Here is a 10,207-nt window from a genome sequence, read left to right as displayed (position 1 = left end):
CGTGAACGATCGCCAATTGAGCCACCATGACTCAATTGTCGGCCTTAATGCAATTGAACTGCAGAGGACTAAAAAAATTCCTTAGAGAACAACAAGTTTGTCGCCTTATGTATTTCAGTGTTGATTCAGCCACTTATCTTCATCCAGCTACGGGAACATATTCTTCCCTGGATCTATCACTCACCGATTCAAATTTGAATGGATGGTACATAATGACCTATGTGGGAGTGATCACTTTTCCACCATTCTCAAAACAATCAACCCTGGTGATGATCCACCATTATCAAGAAGGAAATTTGCCAGTGCTGATTGGTCATTATATGAGACTCTGTGTGTTGAACACTTGAAGCATGATCTTTTTAAGAACAGTGAAGATCCTATACAGTCCTTGTCGGATATACTAAATGGCATTGCTGACAAAACAATTCCTAAGTTCTCTGCAGTTCCACATATTCGTAAACCATGGTTTAATAATGAATGTAAACAGGCCGATAAATATTTTCGCTGACATCCAACTGTCCATAATCTAGACAATGTCAAAATTGTTAATGCTAAGGCTAGACGTGCTTTTAAACAAAATAAGCGAAGTTATGTTTCCAAAATAAATTCACGCACGCCTATGTCAAATGTGTGGAACATGATTCAAAGAATAAAGGGCAAAGGTTCTAAATCTACTGTTCACCATCTGAAGGATGGTGATAATTTATTAACTACTAAAACTGACATTGCTAACAAACATGGTGAAACTCCGGCCAAGCATGTATCTTCGTCAAATTATGTCCCTGAGTTTCAAAAGTTTCTGAAACAACAGGAGAAGAAAAGATTAAATTTTAACTCAGACAATGGTGAACACTATAACGAATTATTTTCCGATTAAGCTCCATACTGCCCTTGAGCAAGCTCATGATACAGCAACAGGGGCTGATAATATCCACTATCAGCACTTGAAGCATTTGCCCGAGTCATGTTTGGAAATACTGCTAAATATATATGATATCATATGGACTACAGGGAATTTCCCAACTTCGTGGCGTAATGCCATTGTTGTACCTTCTAATTACAGACCAATCTCTTTAACGAGTTGTGTCTGTAAAACCATGGGTTAACAATAGATTAACATGTATCTTGAAACCAATAACCTTATATCAAATATTCAATGTGGTTTCAGGAAAAATCGTAGTACCATTGATCATTTGGTACGTATGGAATCCTTTGTTAAAAATGCAATAGTAACTAAACAACATGCAGTATCGATATTCTTTGATCTCGAGAAAGCATACGATACCACCTGGAAGCATGGCATTTTAAAGGATTTACATGATTTTGACTTAAGGGGTCGTTTACCTCTTTTTATATCACAGTGTTTAACAGACAGGCAATTTCAAGTCCGAGTGGGTTCAACCCTGTCTGATCATTATAATCAGGATCAGGTTTTAGTATTAAGATCAACAGTTTATCCAAGGTTTTAAATGATTCAATCGATGGATATCTTTTTGTGGATGATTTTAATATTTCTTGTCGAGGGAAAAATATGCATACTATTGAACGGCAGCTGCAGTTTGTGTTTAAATAAAATACATACATGGTGTCTTGAAAACGGCTTTAAATGTTCTAAATCCAAAACTAATTGTATACATTTTTGTAGAAAATATAAACCGCATACAGACCCTGAACTATTTCTGAATGGCACTCCCATCAAAGTTGCAAAGGAGGCCAAGTTCTTGGGTTTACTTTTTGACTCACATTTAACGTTTCTACCACATATTAAATCCCTTAAAACTAAATGCCTGAAGGCTCTTGACTTCTTGAAAGTCGTTTCCAATTGTAAGTGGGGAGGGGATCAAGCTACCCTCCTACAACTGTATCGATCATTGGTACGTTCAAAACGTGATTATGGCTCCATCGTATATGGTGGAGCCTGCAAAAGCAACCTTAAACTTTTAGATTCTGTCCACCACCAAGGTCTAAGACTTTGTCTTGGATCTTTTAGAACTTCTCCTGTTGACAGTCTCTACGTCGAGGCCGATGAGCCATCTCTTACACAAAGCCGTATAAAATTATCTTTGCAGTATATAACAAAACTATATTCTAATGAGTCAAATCCTGCATTTAACTGTGTTTTTAATCCTCTTTATGAGGATCTGTACAACAAAAAGCCTTCTCTTGTTCCGCCTCTTGGTTTGAGAATTAAACCATTCATTTCTGCTGCCGGCATTGAGCTGGAAAATATATCTCCTTCCCGTCTTCTTTCTTCTCCTCCTTGGCAACTGGTGAGGCCTGAAGTTGACATAACTCTGACAAAGTTTAAGAAATCTGTAACTAATGAATTACAATATAAACAAGAATATAATCAATTAAAAAATAAATATAATACATACAAATCCTTATTTACTGATGGGTCCAAGGATGGTGGGGTGGCATGTGGCACTGTCATTTGGTCCAGAACAATATCTTCTCGACTACCAAATAACAGCTTTATTTTCACAGCAGAAGCTAACGCCATATTAACAGCTCTTAAATATATTATAAACACCGGAATTATAAACAATACATAATATTTTCCGATTCTCTTTCGTGTCTTCAGGCTATTAAAAATCTTTCTTGTAAACATCCACTTTTATTAGAAATTATTGAATTGTATAATGAGCTTGCTACTGGCCAATTCGACATCGTCTTTTGTTGGTTATCCAGCCATGTTGGCATTTCTGGGAACACAATGGCTGATCTTGCTGCTAAGGCAGCACTCAACAAATCTGTGACACCACTTCTGATCCCATACTCTGATTACAGGGCTGCTATTAGATCTTACATCCGTGATCTGATGCAAAGAAGTGGGACACCCAAGTAGGTATCAATAAATTGCATGCAATAAAACCAACTATCGGTTACACCTACTTGGGTTGTCAGTCCAGATTTGAAGAGGTCATCATACGACGATGTCGTATTGGCCACACAAGATATACTCATGAGTACCTATTGTAAGGTGAGGATCCTCCGTTTTGTATCCCTTGTGATGAAAGAATCACGGTCAAGCATGTCCTGCTTGACTGTTGATTATTCCATCACAAGGGATATCTATTTCAAATCAAAAACTATGAAGGATCTTTTTAGTAATATAAGTTCTTATTTAATTATTGCATTTTTAAAAGAATTAGACTTTTTAACTGATTTGTAAATGTACATGTTTTATTATTGGTAGTTTAGATTAGTAACTGAGATTGTTAGTGGCTGTACCCTCGAAGGGGTTGAAGTAGCGTAAAATTATTGTCCTCCTGAGAGGGTACGTAAGTCCCGAAACATTCAAAGGAAATTTAAATTTACCAGCTGTTTTAAATTTAGTATTTTTGTTATTTTAAATTTCGGCTAAATCTTCCTACCATCGCCAGCGGCTGAAGGGATGATATACTTCCAGCTAGGGTCCATGCAGGTAGCAAAAGTAATGTAAGTCCCCATGGTCCCTAGTTTGGTGATCTGCCTCCAGTTGTTGGCGATCTATAGCCAGTTTTTATATTGTACTGTCCAAATAGTGCTATTAGTTTTAACTTTCCACACTAGTTTTAGTTGTAATTGTGATATTCTAGTTGTTTTACTGTCCTTTGAAGACAGTTTTTTCTAATATACACATATTACATTTCAATGACAAATATGTACTCGTCACGATATGGCTGAAATATTGCCGACGTAAGGTTAAATTTTAACACACTCCCTCACTTGAGTTAGCGTTTTTACTCAAATTTGAGACATTGCAGGAAAATGCATTTCCCAGAATAAATTGAAATCGATATTTAACTCAAACATAGTTTGGTGGATAGATTACTTAAGTTCTTTGGGCTCTTTTATTTTAAAATGCACTTGAGTTAAAACTTCAGCTGTTTCAAATTGTCAAACTCAGTTTAATATTTGAGTAAAAACTTAAGTTTGTTTCGAGAAATAGGAGCCAGATGTGGTTTATTAAGCTTAAAATATAATGAAAAGAGATGGTTCGGAATAGATAAATTGAACGTTTATGTTCAATTTAGGTACTGAAGGCGAGTACCATCTTTTATTCATTTGTACATTATATCACACTTAACGAATTAAATACTTAGCATATGTATATCGTCAAAATCCGAACATTTAGATCTATTCTATCAACGGATAATGTACAAGTTTTAAGAAGCTTAATTATATTTGTATGGCTTGCATATAAATTGAGAGAGAGTATATGTGAATCTTGTGTTGATAGATATCATATATACAATACTTGTTCACCATAATATATATAATGTTATGTTATGTAAGCTACTGCAATATTGCAATTTAACTATTGTATATAAACCTGTATATATTTGCATTGTATATGGGCCTGACGCCTTTGTACTGGAAATATACACTTCACTTGACTTGACCTCCACTTGGTGTAATTCTGAAAAGTGAGCTCTGATACTGAGCCTCACAAAATATACGGTTATACTACTCGGGCTGTCAGTCAAGATTTGAGGAGGTCATCATGCGAGGATGTCGCATTGGCCATACTAGATATACTCACGAATATTTATTGAAAGGCGAAGTTTCTCCGTTTTGTATCCCTTGTGAGGAGCTGATGGTGGCTACATTATCAACTCCTGGAAGCAATTCTGGGTGGTCTGAATCATGTTTAGAGATCGCCCCATTCATTTTGATGACATTTGACTCTGGACACTTCCTTCGTCGGCGCGATGCTATAATTGTGCTCCATCCCTAAACCTGGACGGATCAGCATATATCCTTCCAATTATAGGCCAATTCTCTATATTAACTAGCTGTGTTTCCTTTGTAAGACCATGGAACGCATTCGACTTGTTTGGCAATTTGAAACCAACACAACCTTCTAATACAATGTAGCCTAAAACTGTGCGTACTATCGATCATTTAGTGCGCTTAGAATCTTTTGTGCAAAATGCATGCAGTGTCGATCTTTTCTTCGATTTTAGAAAAGCATACATGGGATTTTTAAAAGATTTTACATGATTCTTTGATTGTGAGGCCGTTTGCCCTACCTTTATATCCAACTTTTGACATAACAGGCAATTTCAAGTCCGAGGTGTCTAACCCTGGTCTGACCATTATATAATCAGGATCAGGAGTCCCGCAAGGCAGTACTGTAAATAATTGTTTAGCATCAAGATTACAGTTTATCAAAGGTTTTAAAACGTGATTCAATTGATGGATCACTCTTTGTGGATGATTTTAATATTTCTTGTCGCTCATGCATACCATTGAACAAATGCAGCTGTGCTTAAATAAAATACATAAATGGTGTCTTGAAAACGGCTTTAAATTTTCTAAATCCAAACTAATATACATTTTGTAGAAAATATAAACCGCATAAAGCATCTGAACTGTTTCTCAATGGCACCCCATCAAAGTTTAAAGGAGGCCAAGTTCTTGGGTTTAATTTTTGACTCGCATCTAACGTTTCTTCCCCATCCAGTCCCTAAAACTAAATGCTTTGAAGGCACTTCGACTTGTTGAAAGTCGCTCTTAATTCTAAGGGAGGGATCAGCTACCCTCCTACAATTATATCGATCATTGGTACGTTCCAAATCCTGATTGTATTCCATCGTTTATGGTGGAGCCTCTGCAACAGTAATCTCACAAACTCTTTAGGATTCTCGCCCGACTACCAAGGTCTAAAGACTATCTCTTACACAACGCCGCTTTACAGTATATTACAAAACTTTTATTCCAGTGAGTCAACCCTGTATATAACTGTGTCTTTAATCCACTATATGAAGATCTGTATAACAAGAACGCCTCCCTGTTCCGCCCCCTTGGCATAAGAGTGAAACCTTTTTCTTTCTGCTGCTGGCAATTGGAGAGCCAGAACATATAGAATACCAAGAAATAAATATATTACATACAAATCCCTATTTTTACATGTCCGCCTATGTGGCGCAGTGGCATGTGCCACTGTCGTTGATCCCGAACAATATCTTCTAGAAATACCTGGATAACAGCTCTATATTCACAGCAGCCAAAACGCCATCTAACAGCCTTTAAATATACAATAAACACCGTAAATATAAACACTATATCATCTTTCAGATTCTCTTCGTGTCTTCAGGCTATTAAAAATCTCTTCTTGCAAACATCCATCTGGCCAATGCGACATCGTCTTCGCTGGTTACCCAGCCACGTTGGAATTGGTAACACGATGGCTGATATTGTTGCTAAGGTAGCCCTCAACAAATCTGTTTTAAAGCCAGCACATTAGAACATACATCCAAGGTATCCCTTGTGATGAACGCTATTGTTTTGCTTTAGATCAGATTAAGATAAATAATAAAAGGGTGTACGTAATCTTACATGCTTAGGTCTGTCCTAAAACTAATATTATATTGCAAAAGTTCAGTCAATAGTTTTCCAAACGTACACAAATATTTGAGGACGTTTAATACAACATGGCAACACAAAGTCAAGAAAAAACACATTGTACTGACATTTTCTGCAGGGTAAAGTTTACAAACTTTAACATTCTCACGGATACAAACTAAGGAGGTAAAAAGAAAAAAAAACACATTGGAATAATGACATTTTACAGCTGGGTCCACATCATAGATTTCATTATGAGCTGATACAGTTTGTTGCAAAAGCATGGGACAATTTCCTTGATCTCATTTCACTGAAACAGGCTACGCTTTCAAAACGTTGGTATTGCTGCATCATGTCTGCGAATATAAAGAAAAGATTGGAGAAAGGACCTTGGCCTTTTTGCATCCCTAGCGAGTGTCCAAATTATGTTTGAATCAAATGCTCATGACGTTTGGAAGGTGTGGGTTTTGGGTAAGTTGGGAACGCACCAATCGTGCCACACTTTCTTCCAACAAGAGGATGTCACGTGGTGCTATTGCTACTAAATCATATTCATGGCAGTGTCGAACTCAACCTAATCATGCTAATATGGAATTCAATACATGAAACCCTTACCCTGTTTCCTCAAATACCTATTGATTGCTCTGTATTCCTTTTTTGATTTCATCCCAACTAGATCACCTCCTTTCCCTAAGCAATGACTGTGAGCATCAATCCACTTAACTGATTTGACATGTTGAAGTTTGAAGATGCTAACGCACATGGACACCTTTGGCAGGTAAATAAATTCCTCATTGCGTTATACGAAAAGGCACACAAAATTTCCCGAAAAATATCCAATGAGCCTGGTTAGGTTTGTATAACGTAGGCAAGGCTGAAGGCAACATTAACGAATCTAGATGTGACAAACTTTGTTGCTGTAGAGGGCTTGTAAGATGTGAGTGAGTGAGTGAGTGAGTTACAATTTATCGTCACATCGGCAATATTTCAGCCATATCGTTACGAGAAAAATTAATTGTTATACATAGAAACTTGTAATTTATGGTGAACGAAGGACAGTAAAATAACTAGATTATCACGGATGTAAATTTTAAACTAGTAATTAAATCTAAAACAGTTAAATATAGATGGCAATACAATAACAGGCTATAGATTGCCAACAACTGAAGATAGATCACTATACTAGGGACCATGGGGACAGTACATCTGCTTCCTGCATGGGCCCTAGCTGGATTTACGCCATCCCTTCAGCTGTTAGCCAGACAACTAATATAAAACTAAACGAAAACTGATATTATGTAAATGATCCTTCATAGTTCTTGATCTGAAATAGTTATCCCTAGTGACAGAATATTCAACACAGTCAAGCAAGACATGCTTGACCGTGATTCTTTCATTGCAAGGGATGCAAAATGGAGGATCCTCACCTTTCAATAGATATTCATGAGTATATCTTATGTGGCTAATATGTGAGTGAGTGAGTTTAGTTTTACGCCGCACTCAGCAATATTCCAGCTATATGGCAGCAGTCTGTAAATAATTGAGTCTGGACAGACAATCCAGTGATCAACAGCATGAGCATCGATCTGCGCAATTTGGGAACCGATGACATGCATCAACCAAGTCAGCGAGCCTGACCACCCGATCCCGTTAGTCGCCTCTTACGGCAAGCATAGGTTACTGAAGGCCAACGTTCTAACCCGGACCTTCACGGGTTTGTGGCCAATACGACATCGTCGCATGATCACCTCTTCAAATCTGGACTGACAACATAAGTAGGTATAACCAATATAAGGTTTTATTGCATGTTATTTATTTATACCTACTTGGGTGTCCCTTCTTCTGTGAGAGAGTGAGTTAAAATACTAGGGACCCACCTCTTCTGCATCAGATCACGAATGTACGATGTAATGGTTCCTTTGTAATCGGAGTATGGAATGAGAAGTGGTGTCACAGATTTGTTGAGTGCTGCCTTAGGAGCAAGATCGGCCATTTTATTACCAGAAATTCCAACATGACCAGGTAACCAAGAGAGGACGATGTCGTACTGGCCAGTAGCAAGATCATTATATAATTCAATAATTCAGAAAGATTTTAATAGCCTGAAGGCACGAAAGAGGGTCGGAAAAGATTGCATATTGTTTGGGGTGTTTTTTAATATATTTTAAGGCTGTGAGTATGGAGTTTGCTTCTGCTGTTATAATGGAGCTGTTATAGGGTATTCGAGAAGATATTGTTCTGGATCCAATGACAGTGGCACAAGCAACAGCGCCACCATCATTGAACCCCACCCAGGATTTGTATGTATTATATTTACCTTTTAATTGATTAAGTTCTTGTTTATATTGTAAGTCATTAGTTTCTGATTTTTTATACTTTGTCAGTGTTAGATCAACGTCTGGCCTCACCAGTTTCCAAGGAGGAGAAGAAAAAAGACGGGAAGGAGATATAGTTTCAAGATCAATGCCAGCAGCAGAAATAAATGGTTCAATTCTGAGCCCAAGAGGCGGATCAAGTGAAGATTTCTTGTTGTATAAATCCTCATGTAGGGGATTGAAGATACAGTTGAAAGCAGGGTTAGATTCGTTAGAATATAATTTTGTAATATATTGTAACGATAATTTCATAGGCGTTGTGAAAGAGATGGTTCTTCTGCCTCGACGTAGAGACTGTCAACAGGAGATGTTCTAAAGGATCCAAGACAAAGTCTTAGACCTTGGTGGTGTACAGAATCTAATAATTTGAGGTTGCTGTTACAGGCTCCACCATATACAATGGAGCCACAATCAAGCTTCGAGCGGACCAGTGATCTATCTAGGTGCAGGAGGGTAGCTTGATCCCCTTCCCACTTTGAATTAGAAACGACTTTCAATAAATCGAATGCTTTCAGGCATTTAGTTTTTAGGGATTGGATATGCGGAAGAAAAGTTAAATGAGGGTCGAAAATCAGACCTAAGAACTTGGCCTCCTTGACAATTTTGATGGGACTGCCATTTAAAAACAGTTCTGGGTTTTTGTGTCGTTTATATTAGCGGCATAAATGTATGTAATTAGTTTTTGATTTAGAAAGTTTAAAGCCGTTTTCAAGACACCATTTATTTATTTTGTTCAAACACAACTGCAGTTACCGTTCAATAGTATGCATATTTTTACCTCGACAAGAAATATAAAATGCACAAAAAGTGATCCATCGATTCATTTAAAACCTTGGATAAACTGTTGATCATAATACTAAATAATGTTACAGACAAAATACTGCCTTGTGGGACACCCTGATCCTGATTATCATTGTCAGACAGGGTTGAACCCACTCGGACTTGAAATTGAATGCCTGTTAAAAACTCTGATATAAAAAGAGGTAAACGACCCCTTAAACCCAAATCATATAAATCCTTTAGAATGTCATGCTTCCCGGCGGTATCGTATGCTTTCTCTAGATCAAAGAAGATCGATACTGCATGTTGTCTATTTACTATTGCAGTTTTGACAAAGGATTCTACACGTACCAAATGATCATTAGTACTACGATTTTTCCTGAAACCACATTGAATAATTTGTTATAAGGTTATTGGTTTCAAGATACCATGTTAACCTATTATTTACCATTCGTTCCATGGTTTTACAGACACAACTCGTTAAAGAGACTGGTCTATAATTAGACGGATCAGTATGATCCCGGCCAGGTTTTGGAATGGGGACTACAATGGCATAACGCCAAGAAGTTGGGAAATTCCCTGAAGTTCATATTGAATCAAAAATATTTAGGAATGTTTCCAGACATGATTCAGGCAAATGCTTCTGGAGCTGATAGTGGATATCATCAGCCCCAGTTGCTGTATCATGAGCTTGCTCAAGGGCGGTATGTAGCTCATGT

The sequence above is a fragment of the Haliotis rubra genome, unplaced genomic scaffold, assembly GCF_003918875.1.
Source record: "Haliotis rubra isolate DU_JTF1 unplaced genomic scaffold, ASM391887v1 Scf167, whole genome shotgun sequence".
In the NCBI taxonomy this organism is placed as follows: domain Eukaryota; kingdom Metazoa; phylum Mollusca; class Gastropoda; order Lepetellida; family Haliotidae; genus Haliotis; species Haliotis rubra.
This window is presented reverse-complemented; position numbering follows the sequence as displayed.